Source organism: Acromyrmex echinatior, chromosome 1, assembly GCF_024713525.1.
Source record: "Acromyrmex echinatior isolate Ae372 chromosome 1, ASM2471352v2, whole genome shotgun sequence".
In the NCBI taxonomy this organism is placed as follows: Eukaryota; Metazoa; Arthropoda; class Insecta; order Hymenoptera; family Formicidae; genus Acromyrmex; species Acromyrmex echinatior.
Window position 1 is genome coordinate 11,515,851 of NC_141852.1, and position 18,747 is coordinate 11,534,597.

Here is an 18,747-nt window from a genome sequence, read left to right on the forward strand (position 1 = left end):
TTTCTAACAACACTTTGATTAAATAAAAACGCTTATTTAAAAGTTTAGTTAGAGAACGAGAAAAGGCAAGTCGTATTTCCTCTTATTTTATTTATAATTCGATTATTTTTAATTCTGTGAATAACTTCAAGTAGCGTTAAAAAAATTAGAACGCAATACAGATTATTCGCATTATTTAGGAATTCTATAATCATCATTTTTCTCTCGTACTTTCGACGTTTTATACATATATATATATATACATATATATATACGTATTGATATTCTATGGTAGATATTATTTTAACATTTTGAAAAGTCTATTTACCCGGGATTTACAAACATGATTCTCTATTCTGTTATAAGGTTTGCTCTTCGTAGCTAAACATTTTGCGTTTTATATTCTTTTCTCTCCAACATCTAATTAATCATATGTCTTATTTCAAGCACTGAAAGTACGATGTAGCGCGACTGCGAGGAACAGATTTATAATCTATTTTTTGTTCGTATTTTTTCATACCTTACTTTTATAAACTCAATACATAAAAATATCATTGTATTGTTAGGAAAAGTGATTACTCAATATACTTTTTTTTCTTTTAAATAATGATCTGTAACAAAAAATATTTTCTTAAAATGTACAATAATCTTAAAATGTACTTACAACTTTTAGAAAAACTCATTGTTATGTAAAACAAAAATTCTATAAATTTATTCTATAAATTTTACAATATTTTTCAAAAAAATCGAATTTGTTTTAATTTAATCTTGATCGAAATATTAAATGTATTAGGATTCAGAATATATTTGATAGAATAAATTTGATAGATTTGTAGTAATGATAGATTTGCAAATATATGAACTTTTGAAACAGTTGAAACAAATATAAATTATTATTTACAGTATGTTTTTTCCTATGTTAATGCGCGTATTTAACATACAGTTTACGTTACATGTATTATAAAATCTCAGAAATAAATGCGCGCATTTATTGATAGAAGCAGGGAATGAATATAGCTCTACGTAATTCCAAATTCGCGTCTCTCGCCAACTTCAGGGTTAAAGACTCGGAGCGTCGTCGACTTCACTTGTTTCGCTGTCGCGCGCGCGTTCGTTTTTTCCTTTTTCGTTTTGTTGTCGCGCGAAGACCCCGTAATTTCGGAGCGAACCGTTTTCTGGGTTATGTACCGGACGTCTCGGCGCGATTATGTAATAAATAGGGGCCCGGTCGGTCGAGGCCCTGTGCCCTCGAGGGGGCCATCGAGAAGTGAGAACTCACAGCCAAGGTAGAGGCCACTGGTCAGTCCACTCGTTCCTCTCGCGCGATCAGCATCGCGATCGGCCGTCTTGCGGAAATTCTGCAAAGAAATCCTCACATTACGATACACTGCTGCTTCTATCTATGTAAGTAACATTTTTTTTTCTCTTTTTTACGACTTTACATTTAGCTCCATGATGTATACTCGATGTATACTCGATAAAGATCTGGATAGAAGATACATCACTTGCGAAAAAAATATGGAGGATCGTCATGCGTGATGATTCGTTTCTTCTTCATGACATAACGGATTGACGGAAAGGGAACACACGAAGGCTTTTTGCAAAATTCATCGCAGGAGATATTTCTACGGCATACTGATACGTCAATAAATTGATAAACACTATTAATTTTGCATGATATATTATTATATGCATGAAATAGCTTTCAATATATTATTGTATTTATGATTATTGTGTTTACCAGGAAAAGATATCGCTTATTTATTTATACATATAAATACCAAAGAATTTAAAATTAAGTACTGGATACTATATCATATATACTCATAATAGCTAATATATATATGCAGGGCATGTATTTGAAATATTTTTATTTTAAATACAGTATTTATATAATACAGTTGTATTTTATATTTTATATTTTAGCGTAGTATAAAAGTATTTTGTATAATATTTTGTATTTCAAATCGAAAGATTGAATATATTCTGTGATTCATATAATAAGATTGATTGTCAATTTTAGAATTTGAAATAGAAAATACTTTTAATCGTTTTTTGAAATATTGAAATATTTAATTTTGTTTTGAAGCACAAAATACAAAATGTTTTTATGTGCTCTACTAAAATACAAATAAAGTACAAAATACAATTGTGTTACAAATACCATTTTTCAAATAAAAATATTTTAAATATACATGTCCAACTATGTATATACGATATTCATTTCGTGCGTGTCACAACTTATTATTATAGTTTTTCCACTGGGAAAACTAGTGCGCAACACTGGTGCATACTAAATATAATTGAATGCAAATCATTTCAATGTTAATAAATAATTTAATCCTGTAATTATATATTCTTTGTTGTCACGATAATCTCAAAAGAATTAAATTATTTATTAACACTGAAAATATGTAAATTTGCACTCTATTGCCTAGTGTTGTATTAGTTTTTCCTCGTGGAAAACTATTAGTCATTCCAAATGGGGATTTTCTCTATACGCGAAGCATCGCTGTAACATCACGAGGAATACTTTTCCGCTTATCTAAAAAGCGCAGGAGCGTTTGCCGAGTCTCGATAGTCCCTTAATCGCGCGAAGGAACAATTCTGGGAGTATAAACGATAATAACGACGAAACTGCCGGCCGGCGCGCAGACGATAATTGAGCCGTCCGAAAAAACGGGTCGACATTCCAAGGTTTCAATTACAAAAAAAAAATGAACGCCGTTAATCCTCACTCTTCGTGTACATATATGCGATACGTACGGTAGGTGATTCAAGAGAAATGCCAGAAATGTATTATATAATTCCTATACAGCACTGAACAATATTACTTTAATATTACTGCACACAGAAAGAACGATTTGGCTGTAGAGTCTAAAAAGGAAGATGTTAAAAAGAGGCCGATTTTTGCTTAGAAATAAAAAGAATAGCGGTTTTTGTAGATTTCGACCTCCTGAATATGATAATGTCAATAAAAGTTTGATATCGATGGGGAACATTTTGAAAATTGAGCGTAAATAATATATTTAAACAAATTTCAATATTCTTGCTTACTTTTCAAGGTGTTTCTCCAAATGCCACAAACTTTTTAATTATTTTATCATATTCAAGAGGTCAAAATCTACAAAAATAAAACATTATTTCTTTTATTTGCGCATCTTTTTGGGCAAAAATCTGTCTTTTTTTGGAGGATTTTATTAAAAAAGGTTCAATTTTTGCTCAAAAGACATAAATAAAAGAAATAGAATTTTTTGTAGATTTAAATATAGTCCATGAAAACTAACACTGAATAGAAATTGTATGAAAAAATATGTATTAATTAATATTAAATCAAACATTTTAATTCTTTGTTGGGATCATTGTCAGTGTAAATTAACTTATTACTTATAGAGCTGTAATAAAAACGAAGTTTTAAGTAATATATTAAGATGATAATACAGCTCTGTGATTTATTTGACACTTTAAGAAGATCTTAAATACAAGAATCAACTATGAATACCAATCATGAAATTATGCAAAGTCATACATTCACACTGGTATCACGCTATCTATCGCACTTCAAAATCGCTATTGGTTGACGTACGACGATATTGACATTTGAAAGATTTAGGACTAAAGGTCTAAGACGACTTTACGTTTCATTTGTTCCGATATGAGGGTCGCGTTTCATTATGGAACAGGGACTGAATACGGAATTTTGTTCACCGATTACATCAGCGGCGCGCATCTTTCCCTTTAAAACTCAACTCTGAAAGTCCTTAATTATACCAGTATTGGTGGAAGGAGGTCGAATATCGGTATACAACATAAAATTTTCATAATATCGGCATATACATAATTTTTCGATGATACCGATGTTATATCGATTTTTTTATCGAACCAATATTGCAAAATAAGTCAAATTTGTAGTATACTCTCGATATGTGCAACATATAATCTCACAAAAGAAATTAGGAGTATAAGAAAAAGATAAATTAAAGTACATAAAATTATTAAGATCGAATTCGTCCACGTTATTTTCTTTTAACTTTTCTTGTAACTAAAATAAAAAGTAAAATATGCACTGGGAATGCACAGCAATTTGATTGATTAGACAGTATCGTGATGTAAGTTAATATAAAAATAATAAATATATATAATAACGTAGAGTTAATATCTACATATACATCTCTTGATATTTACACCAGTTGGTTTTCATTTTAGTTAAATGAAAATACGTAGACATATAATCGATATTTTTTACATTCGATATTTTTTCCCCCGATCGTTTCCAACCCGATGGAAGCGATCTTATCTTACGAGAATCATAAATTCACATTCATCATCCTAATCATAAATTTGGCTTTAAATGTACGGCATAAATATAAATATTTCTTCTTGCGACTTTTATATATAATGCGAGGAGCTTCAATGGCTTTATTGCGATTAAATATTACAAAATATTTAGATCGCAATTTAATTATACGCTCCAATGTGTGTTTCTCCAGAATCAGTATTTCTATAATAATAATAAAGCAATTATTATATGTACATACTTTTATGTATGTATGTTTACAATATTAAAATAATAATTTTTTTTACCGTAAAGAAAAGCCGGTCTGTTGCAAAATCATCTTCGAGAGTGAAAAGTAAAAGTCAAGTTCTCTGTAATTAATTTACCTAGTATTAATTTACCTAGTACAAGTTTAGAAGCGCTTTATGTTCCGTATAATTTGTCCTGACTAATATTAAATTTGTTTAAGGTTTCCACACGTCAGTGGCGGATATCATGCCAACGAAGAATAGCGAGCAGTGGTATGCGGATTGGATCGTTGAAGCGGGTGTATGTACCGATCTACCTGAAAGTCTCCAAAGTAAAGACGAAGTTCTGCTCCGCTTGGACAATCTACTCCGTCAGCAAGGTGCGTCGATTTATCTATTATATAATCTGCGCTTCGTTTTTTTCGTTTTACATTTACTTTGAAAATCTAACGTTAAACGTGAGATAGATATTTGAATTTTTTTATTTCAAACGCGCATTTATTGTCATTTGAAAAGGAGCAAGTCTTTTGCTTTTGAATTTAATATTGCATATATTATTTTATTTTAATATTTTATTAACATCTGAAATAAAAAGAATAAATTAATTGCACGTTTTTGGCATAAAAAAGCTCTTTACAAATTACAAATTAAATTAACTAAATTTTTATATTAAACATAATTACCATTCTTTGCCTCTTCGAAAATTGTTAGAAATTTAATACGTATCGTATTTTTGGCTATGAAAATAACTTTTTTTTCATGTTAAATAACTTAATGGAAACATCTTGCTTATCAAGATCTTATAAGATAGGATTACTATTTTGATTCGAATACTGTCAAAGCAACAAGCATTTATTTTGCCACCATTTATTATTATCGATCATCATCGATCATCATCGAGATATAAATCATTCGTCCACGGTGACGAACGAATCGATTGTGTAAGCACACTAGTAAAAAAGTTTGTAACATTCTTTTGGTACGAGTCGATAGTGACTCAGTTGATTTTCTTCCATCAAGCGGAAAAAATGACGAAGCCAACAACGGTGAAGCGTTGAACTTTACAGGCGCGTATATAGAGAACTCTCGATTATACAAAAAATGTATTATCGATCGAAGACGTTGTAGACATAAGAGGAAAAGATATAATCTAGAGTGCCATAAACAATTAACATGCAGACACATTGTGAAAAATTTATTAAAGATTAATTAGCATTTGGAAAAAACAGTATATTGTTATTCCGAAAAATACATGAATGAAATTTAAATTACTAAACAGGATTATTTTTCTTAATTGATTATTCTCGATCTGATACGAATTATAATTATTTTAAATTATTTTATTATTTTATACTAATTGTATAATTATTATTTCATACTAATATTTTACATCAAATAATGAAAATATGGAACATGTACTTCTCTTGGGACTAATCAACTACCAATAGAATAAAGAAATAATTTACCTTTTGAACATATACTTATTGTTAGTCATCAACGTTTGACATACATTACGCGTGTAGATGTATTCGTGTATGTGTATCTGCAGATGGCTGGAGCATGTTCACACATGGCTTCGCTTTAAACCGTATCAAGGTTCTTCCCAAATGTACTCTACGATAAAATCTGTTATTGTAGAAGCCAGGGTCGCGCATGATTACAATATTCCGGGCTGTAATAAAAGAAGATGCTATCGACATATCACGCACGCCGTTTATTTTTGAAGGCTTAACATTTTTAGCAAAATATAAGGTGAGAAAGAGAGAAAGAAAGAGAGAGAGAGAGAGAGAGAGAGAGAGAGAGAGAAGTGGCGTGCAAAGGAAAAACCTTTTAAGGAAATATGCAAATGAGGATAAAAGACGAAGATTGTCGTAGTCCGTAGGTTTTGCGAAAATAGTTTTCGTGTGATTTTATCGAAAGTTTCACGATCTCTACATCGTGCGTGAGACAGATTTTGTTCACAACCTAACGCTTATAAAATATTTTTACCTAATAATTCTTGCGTATCAAAACATCATATCGTTTAAATCTTTCATTAATATCACGACCTATTTAAAAATAAATTAACAGTTTATAATTGAGCAATCAAAGCTGCGATTAATTCTATTTTAATAACTATTATTATATGCTCTTATGCAGACATAATTTATTATATTAAAAAATATTAAATATGTTACGGTTATTTCTTTCCTCTGTTACTCAACTTTTTGTTCAAATTAATTAATTTCAAATGAATTACGGTTTCAAAAATAAAACTGATTGTTATCGATTCATTTGAAATTTTGAATGATCACTTTTGTATTTTATCTTCTTCGAAAATATTTAGTGCAACCTTTATCGCACTATCATTAGAAAGATTAAATCTAAGAAGTGTGTCATTGATCCCTCATTAAAAAACGTGATAATATCATTATCGCGCACATGATGGATCATTCGAGAAAGTAAAATTTGTAATATTTTTTTCTGTTAAATATCAATGAATTTTGAAATTATTTTAATTTATCGATAATTTTTTTGAAGCTTGAGATTGCATGTTATATACAGGGAAATGTATTGAATATTTACATAAAGAAGAATACGGGAGCATTAAAGGTTAAATATCGACACAACGGAACGTCGACCAAAATAGATGACATTTTGTTTATAGAACTGTGATCTTTAACATCGGCCATGTCTCGTTTGTCAAGGCTCAATCTGATGCGAGTAATGATATAACCAAATATGATCAAAACGAATATAACACGCATGAAAAATTAAAACTCGCGGTAAATAGCAATAAATTTTTACGGAAACACTCTATAATATTACTCTATAATATTTATACTCTGTAATAAACTATATAAACAGTTTAAACAGTTTCGTAATATTAAACAACTTAAAATGTCGTTAAGATACTTAAATAGATACAATGAGATCTGCAAAAAAAACCTGAACGTATATACTTTTTTTGTCACTAAAAAATATTGCAAAATATTGCAATCTTCTTTTCTAATGTATCATTTCCTCGTTCGTCATACCATGACTGTGCAAAGCAATTGAGTTACCGTTATGGAATCAGATTTATTCTTTCATTAAGATATTATATTATAGATCCCACTATAGAATAATGACGTTGCAAATCAGATTAATTTTTTTTTTTAGATATATAAAAGAGAAACATATAGATATTTAACCGAAATATCTTACAAGAAATATATCTTGCAAGAGCTTCTAAATAAAGAAAGATAATATCAGTTTATGATTTATTTTATTTTTTTGAATTGCACATTGTTAAATTTATATGTTAAATTATATCCAATTTGAGTTATTAAACATTTTTATAAATGCCACTACTCTCTTACTCAATATCTTATTAATTTAATTAAAACAATGAAGTTAAATAATTTAGTTAAAAAAAATGTGTTGAATTTGACTTAAATTTAGTTAATTATTTACTAAATGCATACATGTTTAGTAAACAAAAATGTGTACGTTAACATGGATGTTATTTACTTTAAAACTAATTACAAAAATAGATTGATTTATATTTTGACACACACAGAAAAATTAAATAATAAAATATTATTTTTAACCCAAGGGATTAAATTGTTTCTTTGGTATCTAAATCAGCGTTAAAATCTGTTGAAACTTTACTAGACTAGCAATGAATAAACAAAATTAAATAAGATTTACTTAACGTTAGCTTCATGGAAGTTAACGTTAAGTAAATCTTATTTAATTTTGTTTAATTAATTAAAGTTTGCTTTATTAATTTTGTAACACATTAAAAGAAAAAAAAAGTTAATTATTGCATAATATTCTGTATACTTTTGTCTTAGTTTTTTGCGAAAAAAAGGAAAACATCTTTATTTCTCTGATTGATATATATTAACTCTCTTGATCGAAACTTCTATTCCGGTACGATCCATTTGCCGAGAAAGCATTTCTCTGTACGAACGTTTTTTTTAACTATGTGACGTTGAATTTTTTATACATGCTAAAAGTTGTGCACACTGCCATTAAAATTCCATTATTCATCGTGTCGTATCTCACATTCTCTACGAATATATTTTTCAGTAATATATAGTATCTTACGAGTTATATTCATAAATAATTTTACATACTAATTGGAAAATATATATGCAAGTTCATCTGCGTATTTAATAATAAAATAACGATACATTTTTTATAAGTTTGAAATATTTATCAGTGCGCCGTTTTTTTTTCTGTTATTCTCGATATGTGATGCAATTTGTCAAGTTTAAAAAGAATTCGACTACAGGCAAACATTGCACTGATTCAGGTTACAATCTGAATCGCGCTGTATATAAGTATAGTCGATAGATGAGCAGGATATAACGTTAATAACGTGACGATGCCAGAACGGAAAGGCGTGCTCCGTGAGTCGGGTGGCGACGCGGCGGCTTAATTTAGAAATTATCGTCTCACCATCGGGACGAAGGTCCTATTGCCAAAGGAAGGGCTGGAATGGTTACCTCGCATGCCTGCCAACCGACGCGATAATCGATCTCGTGGGCTTACTTTAAAAATAGACACCGTGTACACCGTGCGCCTACCATGTTCGTTTAATCTGCGGACAATGATTTACCCCGCGAAGGACTATGATAAGTCCGCTTAATCATACTACTGCACTACTGAATTACGCGCCTTATTGTTAGCCACGCGCTTTACCTTCGTGCCAGGCTTCAACTTTGAACTAAATGGATAGATCATAGGGTCTGTTTTTTTTTTTGTAGCTGAATTAGTGTACACTTTTAGAACTTAAAACAAGTATATATTTAATATTTGGCGAAAACGAGAAAGAGTTGTGCAGTCTTGTATAGGAATAAAAAACAGACTTATAATTAACTTCTTGTACATACACAGCGCTTTACAATAATAATATCAAAAATATTTATTTTGTTGCGATATAGAAAAATGTTTGGAAGTATTTCTCCTCCCTTTTCTTCTTTCTCTTTCTGTCCCCCTTTCCTGTGTGTAGATATATCACAAGTTACTTATATACAATAAGTAACTCTGTTTGCACAGTAATGGCTTCTTAAATTTATACACAAACTGTATAATCCGATTTCTTATGTTACAGATGATGAGCTTACGGGAGTGCACGCTGCAGACAAGAGGCATTTTACCGCAAAGAAAAGAGGAGATAGCAAAGTGCGTTATAAAAAGGTAAGTAAATATATAACTGGAAGAAATAGGTTAAAGAATTTTTTTCATACAACAGCAGCCAATTGTCTGAAATAATTATGTTTACTGTTTCCACAAAAATTATATACAAAATATGCCACAGTTACCGTAAATATTTGGATAACGCAATTTGCAAATCAATTAGTTTGTTTTCGAGTTTACAAGCAACTAATGTTAGAAGCGACTTCAATTATAAACAATATAAGTCGCATTAATTGAGCTAAGCACTTTCGAGCTTTCTTCCGATAGCAGATTTCTTTCAGAACAAGATTCTAGCTGACACTTTTATGAAACTTTAATGCTCGTGCATTAAAATTAATTTTTATTTGTTGCAATTTTAAATTTTATATCTCTGCAGTAAATCTACTATTTTCATTGAGAGGGGAGGGAGGGAGAGGGAGGGAGGGGAGAAGTATCCCACTTACAACTGCATAAATTTTGAGAAATACAAATGAGTAATTAATTCGCTGGGAATGCGTGGGCATGCGAGACAACAGAACGTGCCACTAACTACAAGAAGCCGAGTTGTGTATGCGGTGGTGCAAGAAATCGAGACAGAGAGTAATGATATGTCCTTCAACGTCATGCCATGATGCATGTTAGCTCGTCTCTAAGCTACATGCCCGAGGTGCTAACTTACGAGATATATATAGACATATTAATGCGACTCTATCTTGATTGTTACTGTTTAGAATCGTTCGATACATTTCGCGCATTTATAAAATAAACGTAATAAAAAATTACTTTATTACGATCCCATAAAAAAACAATTAGAAACCTGTAATAAAAAAATAATCGAAAATAATTTACGGGTTATTAAAGAATAATTAATTTATCTAAGCGCGTTTTATATTAAAGAGGACGATAATAATTATTGTGGAGTTAAATAAGACAATGCTTGACAAAGATGATCCGACAATTTAGTAATTGGGTTACGAACAAATAAAGATTGAGTGTGAAGATGTCAAGTGCAATGACATATTATCGTTCTCTTACTCAAAGATACGCAACTCAAAATGTTTCGCAGAAAAGAAGATAAACTAAATATATTTCAACTTGAAAGAAAATTATTGATTAATCAAATAATATCAACAAAAAGGATATATTTTTAACATGATCGTTTTTGTTATTTTCGTTTCACAACTTTTTTTTAACAATTTTGACGATTTAAACCATCCTTTTTGAGTTGTGACGTTTTGATGATTTTTTAAAGTTAAAAAAGTTTACTTTCGGTGATTGATAGGTTAATGGGATTGATAGGAAACTGATAAGGGATGATTGAGTTGTGCCATTTTTAAAGGGAGCACTATGATGTTACGGTTTACATTCGTGTCGACTCCATTGAGGCACAGACAAGCTTTATCCATCAGTCTTTTTGCTTTTTAAAAATTCAACTTCCTTTTTTCGCGTTTTTCACACATTGAAGAATGAGAAAATACTGAAATATTTACTTGAGTTAGCGATGTAAAAATATAATCCGGTAATTAAGAAATTGTCGTATAACATAAAATTTTCGCGTGATTTGTAAAATATTGTTATTTTTTTTAAGAAATTAATTAATTATTAGTAAAAATGTCTGATGATTAATTGTATTGTACGATTTGTCACACAATATCGTTCAAGCCTTGAAATAGGCAGCTTATCTATCAACCTTGAATGAATGACCATTTATCCTACGACGTCGCCATTATGTCACGAATGTCTGGCAATCAAGTTAGATCTCGCGATGCCGGAAATTAAGTTTACTGCTATATTATTCAATTTCTTTGTTATCGATAATAAATAATATATAGGTTCATAATATAGTGCTTCATGTACACATTTTTTGTATATAAATACTATGGTTAAACGAAGATAAAAAAAGAAATTATAAAAAGAAATTATAGGAAAATTTTCTTTTCTAATCTAATAAAGTGTAATTAATTATATCTACTTTATATTTATTACAAATGAGTTTTATTTGTGTTATATGCATAAATATATATTCTTATTTTTTTATTTTAAAATTATAATTTTAAGATATCAATAATAATAATAAAATTTTATAAAACAAATCGAGATCAAACTTGTCGTATAAATATTATTGTATCTTGTATAAGTTATCGTAATTAGAATTTATCGAAGAAAATTTTTGTTGAAAAACTTTAAAATTGAAGGAAAAGTGCGTGCTTATCTGTAGTTTAATTTTTATAAATAACAGGAAGTCTCCATTTTTACATATAGATAGAACTTAAACGAAGAAGTAGGACACAGATGGATAGTCGATTCGTTATCTCCGCGATGAGAATATTTCGTGCTACTGAACCGGGGCATATTTAACGAGAAAATTTGCGGCTATATAAATGTCGGTTTTGTAAATATAGCTGAATATGGCGGTATAGATAAGTGTAAGATATATGCATCATATATATATATATATATATATATATATATATATATATATATATATATACATCGGTAATGTATGACGATGCGACTGTGCGAGCTGACCACATCAACGAGTGAAATACAACCCTAATGTTTACAGGACGACCCTCTTAGGTCGACCGTCGCTTATTGCATTACGCACGGTCGTTATAGAAAGCGTGTTTGTCACGTAAAGTGTAAATCAATCACATTGAAAAGACTCAAAACCCTTGGATGCCAATTCTTTCTCTTTCTTTAAATAGAGATACCTATATTGCCTTCCGAAGCAGGTCTAAAATACAAGTATAAAGTGCAGTATTTTTATTATTGCAGTCGCAATAAGTTTCTTTGTACAAAATCTAATCTAATAAATAAATACAGAAAAGGTACGTTAGTTAAATCCGTAATGTGAAATTTAGGTTTAAAAGAAAGCGAGAAGAAACGTACATATTTTATTCTTTAAAAATAAAAAATTCATTTCGGATGGATATGGATTTTACAGTGAACGTAATAATACATCACACTTTAAGAAACTTTTCATAGCCGCCTTCTATTAAGAAGACGTACAATCAGATCAGCGATGTAGAAACCATTTCTATGATGAGGCACGTCAGTTATTTTTAAGCAGTTCTTTACAAATGTATCTGACTTTTTAAGAACAGTATAACCTTAATTTTTCTGTCAACAATAAAAGATACCTTTTTATAAGACAAAAAATTGTAATATCGAAATTTGAATGTTTAATCTTCTTTTTCCACAAACGATCGCTTTTTTTCTCATTACATACAAACGTAAAAGCAATTCAATTGTTTTATATAGAAAAAGGAAATTAAACATTCAAAATTTAATATAATTGTTTTGTCTTATAGAATACATTGTATAATATAACGCGTTATATGTGCTAATTTTCTGATAGATCCTTGAGTGATATGTAGTTTTTAAACTTGGAAAACGATGCGGATGCTATTCGTTAAAACGTTCACTCAAATTGTTTCGAGAGTCTAGAGAAGCAGCAATTAGTGCAGCGTACTCACAATGCATCTACGTCACAGCGTATCGAGTGTATCATTGAAATTGAGATTCTTCTATGAATAATTTTAACGGCCTGCCAGAAAAATTACCAATTGGCAATCGAAATATGAAATAACAAGGAGTGAGAATATAAAGAAGCACGATAGGAAAATACAATCGATAAATAAAGCGACATGAGAGAGCGAAGTGAGAGAAAAATTTGCGCGTTCTTGTGCCCCTGTTACTTGAATCAATTGGAACGAATCGTTTCGAGACTTTTGCGGACGAATTTACGATAATTGAATCAGCCGGCGAAAGTGTTTCTTTTGATCGCAGGAATAAAGGCAGGCTCTTTCTTCATCCGTGAAAATTAAAGCTTTCCACGACAAGTGAAACTTCAATCGTAAAGTTGCATGTACGCATCAATAACTTCTCGGAGTAACAATTGCATTAACAACGTTAAGGGATGAGATAGCGTGGATTGTAATTACATTTGGCATGAAGAAATGCTATATTGCGAAATAAATTCTCGAGCTCCTTGTCTCGTGTCTAAAACCCTATTATATATAATATTTCCCGATACTCTGAGGAAGCGTTAATTGATTCCTTTCAATCGCGTCCATGTAACGAAAAGGGGTCGTTGCTCCGTTTCCGATTCAACAGGAAGCACTGTGTCTTAGGTCGCCTTGTCAGATATCAAATAAATTCCTAAACTTTAATTCCTGAACTGATTAGGACTGATGTGCATGCAAGGACAACTTCCGGGTGGGGACGATCGCTCGCGTTACCGAAGCTGAAGTGTGGCACGCGGGGCCAGATACGAGCAGAGTTCTATCGTCGTGAAACGCGAATCGTGCGGCCAAACTTAAGCGAGGCCCGAAACGTTTGTTATGATATCAGACAACCAGCATGATTCACCGCACCATGGCACGCGAGTGCATCCTAAATATCTTCCGAAATGAAGCGGACTTGATAGAGCGTTAACCGCTCCCGAGCGAGCCGCGTAACTTCCACGCGATGCGCGATGGCGCGATGGCACCGATTTAATAGATACGCGGAAACGGGGTAGAAATCGATAGTCGGATGAAAAACGTCGAAAAATCGGTGAACAGTTGAAATGAGGTAGGCAGCAGTTTTATACTTTCAGAATAAATTCTTTTGGAGCAATTGAAAGAATATATTCGTATTAACAATTCGTAAAAACAAATTTGTATTAATGTATGTTTAGTAAATAATAAATTAAATTCGAGTCAAATATAATTTTCTTGAGTTAAATTGTTTAACTCTATTGTTTTAGTTAAACATGTAAATTAATTAACGACGTAAATTAATGAAGTAGGAGCAGTGGTGATCTATAGAAATGATTAAATAACTCAAATTGAATAATATAATTTGACATTATCAATGTAACGATACATATAAATAGAAGTACAAATAACAAGTGCCTTTACAATGGATATTCCGTGTATTATTTATAATAGATTTTATATTTAAAATGAATTTCAAAAAACATTTTGTAGTAAAAAACTATTATTTACATCGAGAATTTGCAAATAATAATTTTTGTTTGACGGGCACATTTGACGTACAATTTGTACCAGACAGACAAGAAAAACATTAATTAAGGCAAATGCGTAACGCTACTAATTGTTTACGTCCCGCGAATGGTGCCGCTTAAATGATATTCTGAAGAAGGAACATCGAAGTGGAATTTCGTAACTAGATTGTAATTGGAGTATATTATTTACATCGCGCAAACAATTTTGCAAAGAAGAGATTGAAATGGAATTTTGTAGCTAGATTATTATTCACGCAGCGTAACTATCTATAATTAATACCATCTGTGTACGTTTTAGCGTTTAATCGCACAATACTAATTAGAATAATAATTGTGATTATAATTAGCTTATATAATGTATACCTTCTGATGGTTTAATTGGACAACAATTTTTATTATTTTCATACGTGGCGTTTTTTATAACGTTATTAAGACTTTTGTGTATCCATAAGAAAAAATAGAGTTGCTGTCACGGCGAAATGAAGGCTGTGAATCGTGAAAACCTGGAATCGATTCTCCGGTACTAACCTAATTCTATGCACGTGCTCCGTTAGTGAGAGAAAACGTACTTGCGATTCACTCTCGATTACTTCCGCTATTCAATCCGAAGGATTTTGATCATTTAATATGGTTATCGAATTATAATTCCTTTTGTAATAAGCACGTCTCAATTTGCAAGTTGTTGACTAATGTCTGTGTTAACTTTCTCCACTCCGAGTTTTTTACATAAAAACAAAATATGAGAACAAAGTAATTATAATTATTTATTGCCACTATAATATGTATAATGATATAAAAGTTGGCTACAAAATTTTATATTGATCAAATTATTACTAATGTATATGAAAAATAAACTCTTGAGTATTAGTTATATTTTATTAAATTATTAAAAGTAATAATTAAAATAATGATTCAAAACAACTATCTTTAGTTTTGATACAAATTTTAAAAAGTTTCGGGAATGCATCAACAATAGTTGCACATCTTTTCACACATAAATTTTCTGAGACGATCAATAGAGCGAACTTAGTTTGTTAATCAAAAGATTGTCAAGATGATAATCTCTTTTAGTGCAGTCTTTTTGCTATTTAATAAGATATAATTAACATTTCAAAGTTTGTTTTTATATATATTATTTGAATAACAAACTGATGTTGTTTAAAACATCAAAATAACGAAAAACAAGCTGATGTTAACATCATTATTTTGACGTTTTAAATAATGTAAGCTTGTTGTCTGGATAATGATTGGATAAATACAAAATTTTGTGGCTAAAATTTTTATCGCCTTATACATGTAGAAGTAATATCATAGTTTACGTATAATACGTAATAATACACGTAATAATAATCCGCAATATATAACGATATTACCGTTTATTCTCTTGGTTATCCCTGTCATGCTTTGACACAACTCACTGTATCGTAATCTATATTATATTATACTAATGCTGTTTAATCCAGTGGCTTACGAGGCCATCATTTTCTAGCTACAATATCAAGCATTTTGGTCAATATTGTTAATGTTTTATACCACTAAATATAATTGCAACGCGATCAGACGATACGTGAGTATTACGTGCGTATGTGTATGAATCCAACACTTCATTATCGACAGCTCATTGTTTATTTGCGCGAATACAGCAGATCCAAACGCACCAGAGCTTTTGTTGAAAATTCAGTGATATCATAATGAAATTTCTGGTTCGTCACACTGCATGCATATTCTTGTGTACTGCCATTTATTGTCGGAGATCACTTTTCGTATTATTCTTTCATTTGACATCGTGGATTAGAATATTGATAATTCAATTATCAATTATTAAATTACGTAAAAAAGTTATCTTTTTTCTAATTTAACTTTGCAATATTGACTTCTAGAATCATTAAATATAAAAGAATTTCTGTTAATTATGTCAATTATTGCCTAATACTTTTCGATATAATTATCGAATCATTTATTTCTTATCTTATCACTAAATCAATACGAACATCCGGCTTTGAGAGAATGTTACTGCAGAGAGTGTCACAGTGAAAATGTAATTCATCGCATGATATAATTCCGCATTATTACATTTCTTTATTCTCTTACTTCCGTCTTACACTAGTCACGTTCTATGTACTGCAAAAACTACTGCCATATTTCGCCGAAATGGCACGTTAGAGGTTGTACTTTGCAGTCTTGCACGAGTTGCAAACAACTCTAGTATCGCGATTTTCTCTCTGTATATTCTGGGCATCTCGGAACTGGCGGAAGCAGAGATAGCTTCCTACAGTTTCCTCTGAGAAGCGATTTATAACGAACATAATATATCACCCAGGAAAGAGTGTGTTGACTGTGTATTTTGAGAATAAAACTTCGAGATATATTTATATCTTACAATTAGATGTTTACTGATCTGTTTATATCTTTACCTATTTTTGTTAATAGTTATTATGAAGAGCACGATAGAAAACAAAAGTTGTATTATTTTAGTGGATATCTTTGTTAAAGAAACAGTATTTTATTATTTTAACTGAAAATTTATTGGAGAAAAACTGATAAATGTATTTTTATATTTTAATATTTTAAATGCAAAATTTATTTTAATTAATGTAAATTGTAGTATAATTTAGGAAATATGAAAAGTTTAACAATTAGTTAGAATATTTATTAATATAATAATAAAATAGAAACAACGATGAGTTTCTTTATTTTCCTACAAAGCATTGCTCTTAATAAAATTTTGAGATTGAGCAAAAAGCTTAATTGAACGTTTAAGTATAAAATCACATTTTCTAGTATTACAGATTGGAGAAATTATTCAAACATTTTTAAGTGAATATTTATTTTATTACTTATTCGAATGCATTTACTTTAATTAATTTTACATGATTCTCTTTTTCTCTTTTAAATATTTGGATATGAAAGCATTAAAAATTTTTGTCAATAACATTTATTCAATGCCATTTTATCGATCATTTCGTGCGTTATGTTTTCCATCAAGTTTTTTAAATATCTCATTTGCATTATTCGAAGCCATTATAATGACATGTAATTTTCTTCCGCTATACGATATAATATTCTAAATATAATTTTCTATATTATGTGATTCTCTACACATTTCGGAATTTATTTTCTACATCCTGTAATCTATTTTGTCACATAATATAGGAATAAATATTAGGTTGAAAGGAAAATATAGTGTCGTATTTTTAGGTCAAAATTGTATATACAATATATATATTCGTTAAAAATAAAAAAAATTTAAATTTTAAAAAAGGATTTTTAAAAAGTTTAAAATCTCTGCTTTCAGAAGGCTGTTTTTTGAATTTCTGTTAGTTTAGTAATTTTTACATATGTATAGAAAATTACGAGCACAAGGATGAGAAATTTTCTTTTCACTTCATGAACTTGCCGCGTGCCCAAAAAAGATTTTATTTTTCCAAATTTTTCTAACGTGAAAATTTAAAATTTTATCTACAAAATCATTTTTTAAACACGTTACTAAGACTTTTTGTTACTGAATTATCGTGAATTAAATAAAAGGAACATTTTGACTCAGATTGTTTTATTGAAATTTAAATTTTGTTCACTTTTAACGAATATATTTTATACCTATATAATTTTGAACAAAAAAAAATACGACATTAATTTTCTTTCAATATATAATAATAAATAATAACGTGTTGAAAAATTCAGAGATTCGTGGGATTGATGGATCGGAGCAGGTAAAAAGATAAAAATCCGTTGAGGGTTAAGAAACCTTACTCTCGTGCTCTTTACGGTCGACAGTTTCAAAGAGTCCTGAAGGACGATACGAGCGCTTGTGTTGGGGCGAACCAAAAGTTACTGGTGGCGGGGGTGCTTCGAGACGGTTGGCTGGCTGGTGGGGGTGAACGTGCCAGCCTGTATAAGGCTCTGCCACGCGGTCGCACCGCCACAGTCAGTCTGGTCGAAAACATTCGTAGGCGAGAGAAATCGCGTGTCGTCAGGACGCTGTCTTGGAATTGATTCCGACAACTATCTTTATGATTTTCGGCAAGTGTGAAAATTAATGTGATCGAAGTTACGCTCAAGTCGCGTTAAGGAGAGATTTTGAG